The sequence below is a fragment of the Mustela putorius genome, unplaced genomic scaffold (assembly GCF_011764305.1).
Source record: "Mustela putorius furo isolate JIRA1106 unplaced genomic scaffold, ASM1176430v1.1 tig00003932_pilon_pilon_pilon:0A:0A, whole genome shotgun sequence".
NCBI classification, from domain to species: domain Eukaryota; kingdom Metazoa; phylum Chordata; class Mammalia; order Carnivora; family Mustelidae; genus Mustela; species Mustela putorius.
Window position 1 is genome coordinate 7,368,976 of NW_025422077.1, and position 17,318 is coordinate 7,386,293.

At 47.5% G+C, this 17,318-nt stretch overlaps 1 protein-coding gene and 1 long non-coding RNA gene across 4 annotated transcripts in view; one reads left to right on the forward strand and one right to left on the reverse strand.

Moving 5' to 3' along the window:
• IRF2 (interferon regulatory factor 2) overlaps positions 1 to 12,858 on the reverse strand; it is an 81,869-nt gene extending 69,011 nt beyond the window's left edge. The window contains exon 1 of one of the 3 annotated variants that reach the window (XM_045069451.1): positions 12,637 to 12,858. The gene's annotated coding sequence lies outside the window, so the exon portion shown is untranslated. Of the gene's footprint in view, positions 1 to 11,132; positions 11,854 to 12,224; positions 12,316 to 12,636 lie in introns of those variants that run through there. The other 2 variants (XM_045069452.1, XM_045069449.1) reach the window with 2 other exon arrangements.
• Positions 12,859 to 12,971: 113 nt separating this feature from the next.
• On the forward strand, positions 12,972 to 14,791 carry LOC101690465. Its single transcript, XR_006603489.1, has 3 exons — positions 12,972 to 13,111; positions 13,461 to 13,639; positions 14,095 to 14,791. It is a non-coding gene; the product is annotated as an uncharacterized LOC101690465 (long non-coding RNA).
• Positions 14,792 to 17,318: the final 2,527 nt, after the last annotated feature.

Here is a 17,318-nt window from a genome sequence, read left to right on the forward strand (position 1 = left end):
GCAACACTCTTTACCATAGCTAGATGGTCATGGTAACCTGAGTGGCTATCAACAGGTGCACGGATAAACAAAATGGGGGAATACTATTCAGTCTTAAAAAGGAATGAAGTTCGGCACACCTGAGTGGCTCAGTCTGTTAAGCCTCTGCCTTTGGCTCAGGTCATGATCCCAGGGTCCTGGGATGGAGCCCCACATGGGGCTCCCTGCTCAGCCAGAAGCCTCCTTCTCCTTCTCTCTCCCCCTGCTTGTGTTTCCTCTCTTGCTCTAACAAATGGATAAATAAAATCTTTAAAAAATAAAAAATAAAAGGAATGAAATTCTGGCACCTGCTACAACGGGGTGAACCTAGAAGGCGTTCTGCAACGTGACCAAAAAAAAAACCAGACACAAAGGTGCAAATATTGTATGATTCCACTCACGTGAGGTAGCTGGCATCATCAAGTTCATAGAAAGTAGACCGGTTGTTGCCAGGGGTTGAGGGCAGCAGGGTTATCGTTTAATAGGTACAGAGTTTCTGTTTGACAGGGTGAGGACGCTCGGGTGGATGGGCTGACAGCTGCACAGCATCATAAAAGCCCTTCACTCCACCAGATTATACACTTAAAGATCTCTCTAATGGTAAATTTTATGTTATGTAACCTTTACCGCAATTTAAAAAAAAAAAAAAGTAAGTAGCATTTACGAATTCACTACTCTTTGCACTGCTTCCTTCAGTCCTATCACGGATGACGGTGACTCTTTGATTCCAGGCAACCGGAAGTTTTCATGAGCCAAACGCGTGCGCGCGCAGCCAATGGGCGCATGCGCACACACCGAGCGTGCGAGGAAAGAGAGGGAAGCCAGGCGGGAACTGAGGCTTTTCAAAATTAAATAAGGGCCAGTTTCCTGTTCATGGTGATGACACCTCAAACCAAGCGAGGGGAAAGCCTCTCCTGGCCACGCGCACGGTCAGCTTCTCCCAGCACCCACCTCTGGGGAGGGAGGAGAGCAGGGACACCGATTAGCAGTGCTGCTGGTTAGAGCGCCGGCCTCGAAGGAAGGGAAGTAGAGCCCAGAGATGGAGATCAGGACTTCCCCCACGTGGTTTTCCTGGACGATAAAAGATACCAAGCAACAGTTGAATTCTACCTGCCAAACGAAGTGTGGAAGGATTGTAGAAAAACAAGAGGGACAGCAAAGCAGTATGCTGTTTTGTGCCTGTTATGTGGTTTATTATTAAGAATCTGTCTTCTAGGGGCGCCTGGGTGGCTCAGTCATTAAGCGTCTGCCTTCGGCTTGGGTCATGATCCTGGGGTCCTGGTGTCGAGCCCCACATGGGGCTCCCTGCTCAGTGGGAAGCCTGCTTCTCCCTCTGCCTGCCTCTCCCCCTGCTTGCGTTCCCTCTCCCGCTGTGTCTCTCTGTCAAATAAATAAATTAAATCTTTTTTTAAAAAATCTGTCTTTTAGGAATTAAAATGTATACAGCCGGCCAAAAATGTGTGCTATTGGCGCTGCTGCTTCCCCTAGGCTCTAAGACAAGGCCATGTGGCCCATGAAGACCTCTAGAGGGGATTCACCCACATCTAACAGCTCTTCCAGAAGTGGGGCCTTCCCAACTGCTTGATTCTGTTTTATATAGCTGTTAAAATTCGTGATCTCCTTGCAGTCATATCCTCTTGGCTAGGAACGCAGATCCTCTACCTAGCTAACTCAAATCCAAGCTTATTACCTTGTAACCTTTTCAACCTCCCTCTCCACAGTTAGCACTGAGTAAATAAATACCTGTGAAATACATTAACTGAATGAATGAATGAACAAAATAGTCCACTGTGCCAGGGGAATGACTCATCTTAACCTAAACTGCAACCTGACTTTAAAGAATTTTGTTTAAAAAATTCTTAAGTCTTAATGTATGAAATGCACCTGTAAGAGAGGCAAATCCTCCCCCGCAATATTGTAAATTCATCCTGACTTCTCCACTCCGCAGTATGACCACACCCAGAAGTGGAAATGTAGTTCATCTGTCTACATTCCCCCCTGGGGCCTCCTTGGCAGGCTCCCCATTTCTACTTTCACTTTATAACCCAGAGGAGAAAGGGGAGCACTGCCATCTGTGTTGGTCTCTGGGAGTACCCAGAACACCCCCACAAGCCCACAGTGTCCTTTTGGGGCAAGAGCTTCTTGTCTGACTTCTCTGTCCCCATTCTATCCTGAGAACCTTAACTTCCAAGGTCAGCTAAACAGTGCACACGAGTGAAGTTTTTCCATATGAACAAAATCCCAACATTCCCCAAAACGAGTCAATAAAGATTTACCTTCAGGATTACTATTTTTTAAAGTGAGATTATACTTTCCTGTTCTTCTGTCAGTTGCAAATCCCCAAACCTACTAGAATTCACTTAAAACTAATCTGCAGTGTTTTCATTGGTAGAAAGCAATCAGGAAAGCTCTGACCCACTGAGCAGCTGGGAATTTCTATGCTGAAGGTTTGGTTTAGTCTTTATTTTTCTAGCTGCCGGCCCTGCTAACATGATTCAGTGAAGGTCGTATTTAATCTCACAGAGAAAAGCTACCTAAGCAGTTCTTAGGTAGGCTTCAGTAAAAATAAATTGCCTTGGCTCTGTGGAGAAGAAGTCTGTTGCTTCAACCCAACAATTATAGTCAGAGGGAACAAATAAAGGCAACTATAAAATACTGTACTTGATTTTCAAAGAATTTCACTGCTTACACGTTATGACTAAGTGTTCATTAATAATAAGGTTATTGTTAATAACTAACCCACCAAGAAAGGAGCAGCTCCCAAATATCCCCACATCCCAAATATCTCCGGTTTATCAGTGACTATAGCTTATTTATATGTACAGGGAGCAATTAGTACACTCGCTGGATCTTAAATGTCAAAGAAAAGAGCTGGTAAAATTGTTTTAAAGTCCTAGGTACAAAGGAGAAGGAAAAAAAACAATTTTTCACCTTCTGGATGTTGAACCCCTAATACAAAGCGACAAATCTCGATGTTTACATGCCCACTAGATATACCATTAGGTTTCTAACCCAACACAGCTCTGGGCCATCCATTCTGAACCAGAATTCAGCCTTCTGAGCTAACCTTTGCTTCGAGGCTGAAAATCAAATCAACAAATATTTATCTACTTCTTACTGCGTATCAAGTATTGGTGGGGAACACCACCAGCCTAGCTCACAAATCCCATGCCGGGTAGCTCTTACACATGGAGAAACCCAAGGAATCGAGGATTGTCTTAACAGTTCAAGGGGCCAGAAATGTTCAGGGCGTTTTAGTATCTTGGGCTGAAGAGATCAAGGTGGAGTTTATCTGGGGAGGTGGGGGGTGGGGGAGGGCCGTGCAGTTTTCACCAGATGACCGGACCACATCACCAAAATGACCGCTCAAATCTGCTTTCCCTCAGTCCTGTTAGGTTCAGTCCTCCGATAACAACTTTTCCCCTTACTTCTCTTCATGTCCTAATCCTGTACCACACCTAACACGGCAGCCATTTGCGGCCACCGCACTCTCAAAATGCGGCCAGGCTGAATTTAGATGTGCTCTAGGCACAAAAGACACATTGGATCTCGAAGATTCTGTACGAAAAAGGAACGTAAATGACCTCATCAGTATTTTCATATGAATCACATGTTGAAATGATAATATTTTGGACATGCTGAGCTATATTAAATAGTAAAACTAAATTTTCTACTTTCTTTTTACTTTCCTAACATGGCTACTAGAAAATTAAAGATTATGCCTGCAGCTCATGTTTTATTTGTATGGGACAGTGTTTTGTTTTGTTTTTTAAAGCTATGCTTTGGTACTCTGCCTCTGCGTCTGGTTATATCCAATACTAGCTCATAACAATCCAAAAATGTCTCCAGGATCTACAAAGGGATGAAAACTATTCTAAACTTTTTTTTTTTTTTTTTCAGATACAAGTCAGGGATTTGGAGGTTTCTGCAGTTGTGAGAAATCTTACGCCACACTCTGATGGAGTCCGACACTAAGTCATTCTCCAATAAAGGTTGTGTGACAAACAGAACTCTGCCGGATTCCTCAGTGGTCCTGTGAGATACTCCATCCCGACCGAGCCCCAGGAACGTGTACAATACAGAGAATGTATAGGACATAAAGATAGGGCATGTCTGCATTCACTTCCCCTAGAAACATTTTACTCTTCACTGGGCCATGAGAATTGGATCTGCAGCCATTTGTCTAAATTAATTGCTCTGATCCAAGAGGATAATTGTACCCTTAACCGCTCCGGGGAGCCAACTGGTTATAGCTGGGACTAGCTCCCTGGGTTAAGTTCCCAGGGTGCCAGAAAGACCTGTCTCTAAGCGTGGACATTTCAAATGGAATGAAGCCCAGATCTTAGGAATACTCCTAGAAAAAGCCTGACATTCCAAAATGTTAGGATGAGAACCCTGAATCGTTTCCATCCACTCTCACGGGAGCGTAGCCCACACCCACCTGCTCTCACAGCATCATTGAGGGTCTGGGAATGGCTGTCCATTGCCACACCCCTCTGGCTGTTGACCTGGCCATGATGGTGGCTAAAGAAGTCTTTTCCCCTCCCCCAGTGTCTTGTTTCTGCTGTATTCATGAACATAAAGGAGGTATCTCTGAAGTGCAATAACATTTGTGACCCCCCACACGCACACAGTTTTTGACAAAACATGTCCCACCCTCCCCTCACCAAGGAGCCCTCAATCTCAGTGGCTTCAAGTACCAAGAGCTGAAACTGGGACAAAGGCATCTCTCAGCATGAGGTGGGAAAGTCCAGCTTCTACAGCCTGGCTCCATCCATCAGGGCAAACGAGCTCAAGAATGGCCACATCCAACGCTTGGTTAAGCCTCTGACTCTCCATTTCAGCTCAGGTCTTGATCTCAGGGTTATAAGTTCAAACCCTGAATTGGGCTCTATACCCAAGTATGGAGGAATACTTGGGGGAAAAAAAAAAAAGGCCTTATCCACGTACAGCACCCTCCTCCGCAATCGCCCAATCTTAACCTTTATCAAGGTGAGGTCAGATGGCACACTTCAGAGTTGTTGTGAGAATACTTTCCCGGTTATAAAAGCAATTGTACTGCTATATTAATTTGGAAACTCCCAGTGTTTCAAGGGGAGAAAAAAAGCCGAGCACCCTTGATCCTACCACGCAAATATTTTCTGCCAGCTATGTCTTTAATGATGTATATACGCATACACATACATCTGTAAAATAAAGTTAGGGTCACAGTTAAGTATCTCTTTTCCTCCACTCAACATATATCACAAGCACTTTTCCATCATTAAATGCAAAAAGATGAATTTGATCAGCTATCTGTCCTCATCATCCGGATGTGCCGGAGTTCATTTACATGCATCCCCATCGTGGGTACTTAGACTGTTTCCAAACTTTCACTATAACAAAAGCTAATTCGATGAACATCCTCATAAAGAAATCCGTCCCATCTCTGGTTACTTGACATGAGTACATTCCTAGAAGTAGGATTACTGGAACAGAGGGTTTAACATTTTTAAGACTTTGAGAATGTAACATCAAACTGCATTCCAGAAGATTTACTTCAACATACAATCCCAACTGCAACACGGAGTGCTTACTTTCACCATCGGTGACCTTCGGTACCCAGTGATGGCATTCGGGGCTCAGCCTTAACTGTGCCACCTGTTCTTTGGGGGGACATGGAATCAACCCTTACTGCTTTCCTGATTCCTAGTCCCCTCTCACAACCTGACCCCAAATAAAAGAGCAGCGAGGAAGACCAGCATGGGATCTAAGAGAAGACCAGCATGGGTCTGAGACAGCGATTCCAATATTTCTAAAAATGTGTATCACCATGTGTCTTCCTTTCGGGGCCCATGGTTGCCTCCAAAGGCAATTCTGGACCGAGTCTGAGAGAGGCTGAGGCCTCCGCCCGGGACATCAATTCCCCTAGCCACCGCAGCCCCAGCACTCTTACCTCAAAAGGCTTCAACCAAGCCTAAGGGAAATCTACCCACAACCTCCTGTTCACTTGCCCAAAGTCGGCTGATGCCTAGCGGTTTTCCCATCAGACTCTACGTCCCGCAGAATAAAAAGGCTTAATTCCAAAGTCAGACATGGGTGGGGGGGTCCTTTAGTATTTCAACTTGACCTTGCATTCCTGCTAATTAACTACCAACTTGCTCCCTGCTTCCCTGAAATTCCTTCAGTGACACCTGTAATGAGACAGAAAATCTACCTGCCTGAGTCCCTCTTTTCTCTCTCTCCCATTCCAGAATTCAGGAGGCGCTATTCTGCCCTATACCTTATTCTGTTTTTTCATCATCTCCCTCTACGACAGTGTCACCTTCCAAAGCCCGCCCAGTCCTATCCTACCCATCCACGCACCCACTAACACCCCCTATCCAGGTGTTAGGACGCTCTTCTCACCACTGTAATTCTCATCCGGTTCAATAATTCCAGGGTAAGGAGAACAAAAAAAGCTCTCTTCAAAAATTACACATTAGGTATTAGTTGGGAAAAAAAAAAAAAAAAAGCAATTTGTATGCAGTCCCTTCTCAGTCAAAATGTCAACCTCATGAAATGGTAAAGTCAGTAGGATTCTAAGATTATGGGGACAGGACAGTGTATTCTATCTATAAAATATTTCTTTAGATCCTACACAAAGCTGACATTTATCAGCTCAATAAGAACAAATTACACGGGAAGCTCATCTTTCCTTCCATCACACTGGGTGTGCAAGCATAGTAACAGATTGCTCAGTAGGCCTGAGAAGAAATTATTTATGAAAATTACACAGCACGTACTTAACTTCCAAAAATATTGGTTTAATGAAAATTAGAACTTTATCACACAAAATCCTAAATTAAGATATTTCGGTAAATGACACTGGCCTTGCCCTTGAGATAAACATGCTCAGAATCCCTCATCAGAAAGAACCACACGAGCCTTGTTTCTCATAAAAAGGGGGACGATGCTCCAATCCACGATTCTCTCTTGTTTAACGGAGCTGAATACCACACTGATAAAGGGGAAAATGAGCTGTAACAGAAACAAACACAATACAAACCCATAACTTTTGATGGCCTTCCTAGACCAAGAGACATACCCATAAAACAAAGCCCTTCTTGCCTCTTCAGAATGGAAAATTCAAAGGATCACAATCATCACACTAATATCACATTCATAGGACAAGCAAGGTCAACACAAGCAGGCCAGCGGAGAATGACCATGGATTCCCTACTCAAAGCCCTGTCTAAAATGTGGGAAATAGGTCTGCATAGCAGGGCCCAAGACAATACAAAAATAATCGATCAGGTCCTAAGAAGAGATACCTGATTCAGTGGTTCTCTGCCTTTGCTCTGGCCCATGCATCTGAGGGACAGGGATCCAGGAGGCTCTGGTACGTAAAAGGCTTGCTATAGGGGTGGGGGTAGTGGGTTCTTTGGGTGAAAGAATCAAGGAGAGGAAGGCACTGTAGACACTCTTAAGTCTAGAAGTTCCTTGCGGCTTCTGAAAGCCCCCTTCCCCCAGGTGACGTTGAGGTGCACAAGAGCCCCATACCCCGTAGCAAACAGAACCATGCAGCCCCATTTTACAGATGTGATCGGGAGAGTTAAAGAAAGGGCGCAAACTCAATTCCGGGCCTCTGGACACTTGAGTTCACTGCACCTGCTCTACACAGAGCCTTGAACACAGCTGGTGGTCAACAAGTATTTAATAAACTAGTGATAGACGGTTACATGTGTGTGTTCATTCACTAAAATAACTGCCTGGGTTATTATAATTGTTCACATCCTGGGATCCCTGGATGAGTTCCCCAGCAGAACACAATGTTCCTGCCGCCAGCAGGGATCCTGGGCTAGTTGCAGAACGCAGAGAGCCTAAGGGGACTATGAGTTTTAGATCAACCAGATTTGAGGATGCTCCTCCTCGAGGGTCGATCAGGAGTTCTGCCTAGAAGTCTTATGCCACTCTCATAATAAACATAGGCCTCAAAGTCTTCCTAACTAAACACAATTTATTTCAGGCACAGTTTGTCAAAAGATGGAGCTGGTGAGGGGGAAAATCACCCAAAAAGGATGCTTGAAGGTAAAATGCTGGCAGCTAGGGGCCTGCTGCCTGTAGCCCACAGGGCCTGGCAGAGTCCCCAGGACAGGATAGGGCTTGGCATCAGGTGCCCCAGGGCTGGATTTGCTGTTGGTATATCTCTCTTGGTATATTATAGGTAATTTATCAGTCTTTGTTGAAAAATCAAGATTTATTCCAACTGCCTCACTTCCGTTTCCAGCATCCACTTCCTTGAGTGGCATTCCTGAACCCTGCCTTGGGCAGACATTCTGCACCCAACAGCAATCACACTCAGGACAAAAGCAGGACACATCTGGGGCAAATGAGCAGAGAGCCCTGCCCTCCTACCCCATATGAAAAGGACCTGATGTCCCATACAGACAAAGAGAAGAACTGATTTTATTCTTAATAAAACTGACACTTCACGGCAATTTACATTCTGTTTATATATTACTTTATGTACTCTTAGATGTTATAGTTTATCAAAATATACTATCCGTTTATTACACATATGCAGTGTTGGGCATACAGTAAGCATTCAGTAAGTTAAAGTTAACTGAATTCCCTTAAAGATGTTACAGCTAGGGGTGCCTGAGTGTCTCAGTGGGTTAAAGCCTTGGCCTGGGGTCGTGATCTCAGGGTCCTGGGCATAGGCGGGGGGGGGGGGGGGGGGGGGTGTCTCAGCTCAGCAGGGAGCCTGCTTCCTCCTTCTCTCTACCTGCCTCTCTGCCTGCTTGTGATCTTGTCTGTCAAATAAATAAATAAAATCTTTAAAAAAAAAAAAAAAAAGATGTTACAGCTAAATACTAAAATCAGCTAGGGACATACCCATAATAAAGATAGTGAATTAGAGAGTCTGAAGCAACTGTGAAGAAAATTCACACTAAAGCACCTTGAGCCTGAAAAGATGGAGAGAGAGAGAGAGAGAGAGAGAAAATACATTGGCATCACTGTTATTTCCATATCATTTGGTCTCCATGGATACCATCTAATTCTCTTCTGACAGGAAAAAATTCACTGACAATATTATATTTCACTATTAAATTCTTTGATGCTTTACATAAAAAAGCAATGCTGTGTTAATTCCTCGCCATTATCCATATACTCTCAGAAGAAGTTAATCCTTTTTGCTGCAAAGTCTGTAAAAGAAAGTCACTGTTCAGTCCTGATTTCCTGGCTTTTTTACATTAAAAATAATGACAGAATTCTGAAAGTTAATGCCTTACACCTTGTAGATTGCTGTAACTTATACAACCTTCTTTCATACCCAGTATCTCATCTGTTCCCCAAAGCAACCCTATCAGATAGGCATTTAAGTATTATCATCACCTTCCACAGAACTAACCCCAAAAGGTAATCACCGGTTGTGTATTATCAGCTCACCAATTACAATACAATTTCCCCAGAGGGCAAGGAAATTCTTCTGTTCTGAGTTGAACCCGCAGAGCCTAGAACTGTGTCTGGTGCTTACTGAATATCCCAGGAATATTCATTAAATGAATAAATAAGGCCCTTCATCTGTTTTACTCCCCTTTTTGGTGTAAAGCACAAAACAGAACCATGTCCCAGATACCCCATTTAGAGTTCTGCTCTCTATCAAAAGGAAATTGAGCGAAAATGTTCTAGAAACAACAGAGCTCATATTCAATAATCATAAGAATAAAAGGACAGTGTCCCTGCAAACATGAAGCAATGAGTGCCCACCAAAAGATAAAAATCCTACATCTCAAATGTTCCACTACTCCTTGTGAGGTTTAACTCGCTTGGGTATATTCAACATCTGACCGATAAAGGACTTCAGAAGGCAGAGGAAGAGAAAAGTGAGGCCATGGTTCATAGAGCTGTTAGGACCTTAGGACAACCATTTCTTTGCCATAATTTGCTTCCAATTTAACTACAAACTCTAACTCTTGATTACCATGACATTTTTACAGGTAAGTCTGAGATATGCAAAATTATCTTCAACTTGTGAAGATCAAAAGAAAAAAGACAAGTCACTGAGAATGAAGCATATAAATGTTTAATATTAGGAAGCAATTACAAATCATCACAGAACAGAACTCCTGAATCCAAGAGGCCAAAATCTAACTTCTTACACAACAGGCTGTGTTATAAATTATAATCATTCACTAATTAGGAAATTCCGGACTTTGCCATCCATCAATCAATAGACGTTCCAAGGTTACCCCGCAGAAGTGCCCGTTTAATTTCCAAATATTCCATCTCCGAAGTTTCCTTAGAAAAGATAAATTTTTTCTAGGATTTTTTAGGTTTCTATTTCTACCTCTTTCCCCCCTCCAAAAAAAGAAAAAAAAAAAAAAAAAAAAAGAAGAAGAAGAAGAAGAAGGAAGGACATGGCGTTGGGAAAATTAGAGAATCCTGAATCTGTGTGCACCCCGAAGTGAAACAGTGATCCCTTCCAGGTCCTGGTGGGGAGCGCGCATCTGCCTGACATCAAGACGACCCACCTTTCGAACTCAAGTCTGCCACCAGACCTCTGTTTGCACCTGCCCAGCGAGCACCAAAAAGTGCAGGCTCCTAAGCTCCAGTGCCATTTTCAATCGGTCTGAAAACTAATAAATGACGGCAGGCTTGACAGCAGCCTTGGCGATTCCTGAAAATCCACAACAGGAAATGTAACTATCCTCCACCCTCCCTAGCCATTCATCAAAAGCAGACCGAGTCGCAGCAACAGAGAGGCCAGTGGCACAAGGCAAAAATGCCAGCAGTTTTCCTCCTGGAGAAAGACTCTGCGTTTTCTTATTCCGTGACCGAGGACGGGGAGCCCTACCCACCGGCCGCACCAGAGGGAGGAAGCTGAAGAGGGACGGAGCGGCTAAAAAATGTCCCCAAGTTCCAAACACTCCACGAAGGGGTTGCATACGAGTGAACGCCGCCCCGCTCGTGCGCGGCCACCCCGACTGCCAGTCCCAGGGGGCACATGTACGGCTGATGCCCCAGGCTTCTGCCTACACCCCCGGACCCGGGCGCGCGCCCGGAACACCGTCTCCGCGCCCGGCTCGGGCTGCCAGCCTCCTTCCCTTCTCCCCCTCTAACAGGGCAAGGGGGTAGGGCGGCAAACGTACCGAGACCTGGGGGCCAAAGACAGATGCCGGCGCGTCCTGGCGAGGGGACGTAGTTACACCCAGAGGCCCCTGGAACTTGCAGCGGCTGCCCGAGCCCCTCTCGGGGGCCGGCCCCCAGGCCGGGGCACCGAGCGCGGCCGCAGGCGGGCGGGCGCCACGATTGGCCGCGGCGGGCAGCGCTCGGTGGGCGAGCCCGGCCGGCGAGGCGGAAAGGAAGTGGCGGCCACGGCTGTGCACCAACCACGTTCGGCCGGCGGGCGAATGCCACTCGGCGCCCAGAGCGGGGTCGGAGGGCGCGGGGCGGGCACTCGCGTCCCCACCCCGCCGCTGCCCGCGCCCCTGGACCCCCAGGGGACGCCCGCCCCCACGCCTGCCAGCAGGGCGCCGCTCGGTCCCCGGAGGCTCCCCGCCCCCACCTCGCCCGCTCCGTAGCCGAGGCGGGTCAGGCCCAGCGCGCCAGGCCGGCCCGGGGGCGCCTGCGGGGACCCGGCGGCGCCCGGCGCTAGGCCGCGGCCGGGGCGGATGACCCCTCGGCGCGGCGCCCTCCCGGGACGCGCCGCCGGAGCCCCTCCCCGCGCGCCTGGACAAGTGCAGTGACAAAGCCCCCGGGCCAGGCCGGACGCTGGCCGGCGGGAAGGAGGACGCGGCGTCCCTCCGGAGCGGCGCTGGCGGCAGCGGCCCAGCTCCCAGGAAGCCGGGCGTGCCGGCCAGGCCCTGCGCCCAGCCCCGCTCGGAGCCCGCCCGCCGCCTCCGGCCGCTGGCACCCGACGCCCGCGGCCGCTCCCCCAGTCCCGCGGGCCGGCGAGCCCTGGGACCGCTGCGGGGCGCCCCACCAAGTTTCCTTTGGCCGCGGCGCCAGGCGCCTCTCCTGGCCGGGGCGCGGGGCGCAGGCGGCGGGGCGGACGGCGGGCTCCTGCTTGTTTTCGCTGGGGCTGCCCGGAGAGAGGCGCCGCCGCCGGACACCCGCTCCCCTCCTTCGGATCTGGTGGCGACCGCGTCTGTAAACACACACGCACGCAGACACATGCACACGACAATTTTGTTTTAAAAGGAGGCCCGACTCCGGCGGACCTGCACCCACACACACAACACCTGGGGCGCAGAATCACACAGAGCAGGTCTGTGTCCATGGAGCCACCTCTCCCCGTCTGCAAATCCAAAAGTGAAATTAAACCTCCACCAACCTCCTCCTCCTCCTCCTCCCTCTCTACCTCCTCCTCCTCCTCCTCCTCGCAGCCTCAGCAGCCCCAGGAGCAGCAGCAACAGCAGCAGAACCTGCTTCCCCTAAAATCAGATGATCCATAAGAGCTCCGACCGTTCCTCCAAAAATCGGTATTAATATTCATGAACCCCAGCATTTTCCGCCTGCAAAACACTGTGTCAGACCCGTCAGGACGCGCGCACACACACACAAACACACACACACATCCCCTCCAGTCCTCACAAACATGCCCTCGAGAAAAACACACACGCACAGTCACAACTATTATTTGAAAAATGTTACCTCTCGGTGTGCTTTTTCACACTACCAATACAATTCCGCAAGGTTTAAGTGTTGCTAGGGTGTGTGAAATGGAAATGAAAGCCCGTCAGTTGAATAATCGCAGGAGCAAAACTAAAAGTTACTCCCCGGCTTGCCTGAGAACAGTCCAGATCGAAAGCAAAACAAGGAGAGGAAACTGCGAAGAGCTGAGGCTGGAAATCCCCCCACCCCCCGCCCTCCTCCCTGCCTGGCTCCCTCCCTCCCTCGCCTCCCCCCTCCGCCCTCCTCCCTCCGCCCTTCCTCCCCAGTGTTTGTTTCAAGCTTGTGCAAGCGGGAGGTGGAGGCGGAGGGAGGGCGCGCGCGGCCGGGCCGGGAGGTGCGGAAGTTCGCCGCCGCCGCTCATTGGCGGGCCGCGCGGCTTTCATCATTTCTCGGAAAAGTCAATTTCATTTTCACTTCCCCACGTCGCGGCAGCAGGAGCAACAAGCGGCTGCTCGTGAGTCTGTGGTTGGCACACCGGGACGCTCCCGCTCGCCGCGCCCACCGCCGAGGCTTGGGTGGGAGAGGTGGGGGTGGGGGTGAAGGGGGTGGTCCGGGAGCGACCCGGGCGCCTGCTTCGGTTCTGGCCAGAAGCTAGCGGCGGTAGGAGAGGAACGCAGGTACCCGAGCCTCCACCCTCGGGGTTACCTGGAGGTTGGGAAGGAAGGAAGGGGGAGGAGGCGGACGGCGGCGAGGGGAGCAAAGGGGGCGCTTGCCTTCCAGCGGGTGGGGCAGGTGTGAGTGGTGTTGAGCACCGCTGTTTTCAGGGGGGGTGACAATTCACTCTGTGACATGCTCGCCTCCAGGAATAAAAGGAACAATGAACTGACAAGACAGCAGTACTTCGATAGTCACGCAAGAACTGGGCCCGCCGAGGACCGGCGACCTTAACCTTAACTGAACCGTCGTCAGGAGTTGAGGGTGTCACCATTTGGAGGGCTGTCGCCATCTCTGGCACCACCTGGCGCTCTGTTCCGGAGGGAAGGTGATAAAAGGGGGTGTCCCCCCCCCCCCACCCCGGGTCGGTCTACAGCAGCACATGCGAGACCGAGTTATCGCCGGTGCAACAGAAGTTCCTTTACTGCAGGAGGAGGTGCGCAAGGGTGTGAGTTAATCTTACATCCAGATGGCTTTATCCTGGCCGGTCCAGGAGAGGGGCTTCGTACTGGGATGCGTTCGTTCAGCCAGGTTGAGATTTGGCCCCTTTAACTTAGTAGCTGGGCCTGCTCCCTCAAAGTTGTTCGACCAAAGGCCTCGGTTTTCAATGCTGTGAAACGGGGATAAGTGATAGAACCCAAGAATACAACTACAGCACCTGTCCCCTTCAGGGTGTGTGAGCTCACACCAGCACAATTCATTTGAAACCTACCGCTTTGGGGTCCTTTGCCTTAACAGTGTCAATTCTCATCTAATTATATCTCTTTCTTCCCTCAACTGCAGTTTAACCAGCCTTCTCCCAACTTCTCTCTGCCACCAAGAAAGACCCTTCCTGGGAGGCCGTAGCTATTGCATGTGAACACTTCTAAAAACATAGCGCCAAAATCCCTCTTTGCCACTGAAGTATTGAATTCTGTGGATTGGAAGAAATAAAAGTCTCTCAGTGTGCATATGTGATGAGGAGATGGCTGAGTGTTTAGGATTCTGCTTCGTGGCTGTGATCTCGGAAACAGATCTCACATATGTACATTGCTTCTTCTTCCCTCTCCTGTAATACTGTCTGACACAGACACTTGCTCCCTTATTTCATAGAACATTGACCACTCCAGGCACTGAGCGTCCTTATAGACAAAGTCTGTAGGGCGGCTGTCGCCCTTTACCCACCTAGGGACACAAGTTAAAAACCCAGTAGTCATTCGTGATGTCTTCTTTCCCCCAACGTACATCCAATGGGTAGCACCCTACTGACCTGTTGATGCTAATACATGTGGGCCTGGCCCCTTCATCCCCAATGCACTCCCTGTGACCAGTGAAGGCAGCTGTTGCCAACCATGCCCACCCTTGGGCTCCTCCGGGTTAGCAGCCACGCTCCTGTCCAATGCAGTAGAAAACTGACATCAAATAAAGCATGATTCTAACCCTAATTCTGCTTCTCATAAACCGCCCTGTAACCTTCAGAATAAAGTCCATTTTTTTATTACATATTTATTTATTTGGAGAGAGAGAGCGCAAGCGAGGTGGGGGGAGGGGCTAGAAAGGAGGCAGGCAGAGAGAGAGAATCTCTGCCAGGCTCCACACCCAGCGTTCCGTCAGACACAGGGCTCCGTCTCGCAACTCTGAGATCATGACCTGAGCCAAAATCAGGAGTGACTTCACGACAGAGCCCCACAGGCGCCCCATCGAATCTATATTATTTAACGAAACCTATAAAATCCACTATGACCTGGCACTGAGCTACTTTTCCAGCCTCATCTCCTACAACTGTCCCCCCCCCACCCCCGCCAGCTCTCTGCTCCTCCCTTTTGTCTAATCAGCTGTTTTATCCTTTGCAGGGTACCCAGCACACAGAGACCCAAATACTTGTGAATTAATAATCACCTGCCCTTTTTTTCTCATGAAATATTTTAGACTTTTCAGAGTATTTTACTTTTTAATATATCGTAACTGATATTTATTGTACAGAATGCAGAAAATGCAGCAATGTTGGGAGAGGAAGATAAGCCACCTGAAATGTCACCAGTCAGAAATTGGGCTGTTGATATTTTTATGCATTTCTTCCTTTAATTTTCCCAAAGTGCCATTTCCAGTCCTCATTGGCACAGTCTCTCCGTATCATGTAGAAATGCCCATTGCGCTGCCCATTTTCCATGATGTCTGAGTGACTTCCCTCTGTCCTGTTCTATTTCTTGGCTGGCACCTCTTCTGCTGCCGGCCCCCTAAATTATGGTGTTTCCAGACATTCCATCTTAAACCCTTCCATTTTCTCATTCCATGTGCTTTCCTTTTGAGTGCTCTCGCTCAAGGCCAAAGCTTCAGATAGCTTTATTTGGTGTTAGCTCCAAAATCTGTAGCTTCTGAGGCCTGAATTCATTGGGCTGAATTCATTACCTCCTGGACAGTCCTTCGGTTCGACGAATTATGCACGTCTAAAACTGAGGACATCACATCTTCCCCAACAATCTTGTATATTTGTCACCTCGCTGACCTACCCAGCAGACTGGCAGACATCCCTGACTCCTGCCTTTCCTGAGCCCCCTGGAACTCCCGGAGGCATGGGTACTGTTTCCAATTTTTCAGGCCCCTGAACACATAAAGCATGGGATGAATTTCACTCTGTTCGTATAACCTTGATGATGTATCGCTACAGACCAAAAGTATAAATACGCCCCCCAAATCCACATGGTATTGATATACACAGTCAAGAAATATTTCTTAACCCTTTGATGAGATACATACACTCATAAATCTCTAGAAAATGGATTGATGTAGCAAAATATAATCTTTTCGAAAGTCCCTGAATAAAGTGACCTTTGCCATTCCAAAGAAATTTGACCAGACACCTTGGTCTAATACAAAACCATTGTTCAAGCAGTCTTCTGTAATGAAATGAGAGTGATCTCCTTAGTGAGGCCTGTTAATGTTTCACCTGTGGAATGGAACCTTCTAAAAGATCCATCTGCATGCATTAGAGCTAATTTCTTTTCAAAGAAGTTGAGTAAGAGCAGTGATTGGTTGGGCCTGTAGTGATTGATCTCTGTGCAGTGAAGGATTTCAACTAAGGAAGAAATTTAAAGATACATTCAAGGTTAACCTCTTTCAGATGGGCTTTTCATTTATTCTTCTAACAAGAATGGTTTGATAAAATAATCATTCAAATAGCAAATATTTATTAAGTGCCCACAAACTTTTCTCAGCGCTGGGAACTGAACCAAAACCATTGAAAATCTTGGCCTCCCGAAAAGGTTTCTTATAGTCTAGTAAATTGACATGTTAATTTCCATTACATTGTCCCCTCCATGTATAACCACATTAAAGTTAAGAATGTGCAATACAATGGCTGGCTCATTAAAGTGTTAAGTATTTGTAGTTCTGATTACATCAGTAGTCTTCTCATCCATCAGTCAATGGATGTCCCAATCCTCTCCACCTTATCAATGATACAACTCTGTTCTGCTCACAAAGCATCTCCTTCATGGTGTTATAATTCAGGGGATTATAAAATCATAGAAAAGTATTCCACACCTGCAAAAGCAGTTGGATCAATACATAAACTATAGTCCTGAACTCCAGAGAATATTATTGTGAAGACCACGTTAAATAAATATACAGTCAAGTTGGATTTTTGTTGAGACAATAGAACTGTGATGACATTGAAAAGCACTCAGTCAAAGTTCAAGGATCAGAGGCATCAAGTTGGAGAAATTCTTTTTTTTTTTTTTAAGATTTTATTTATTTATTTGACAGAGATCACAAGTAGGCAGAGAGAGAGAGGAGGAAGCAGGCTTCCTGCTGAGCAGAGAGCCCGATGTGGGACTCGATCCCAGGATCCTGAGACCATGACCTGAGCCGAAGGCAGAGGCTTAACCTACTGAGCCACCCAGGCATCCCAAGTTGAAGAAATTCTTGACTATTACCTCATGTATTGCTTTCTCCCACTTCACTAGAAACTGAAATGAGGTTCATCTTGTTGCAATTATTCTCTGAAAGTCATGAATTTAAATTGAGTG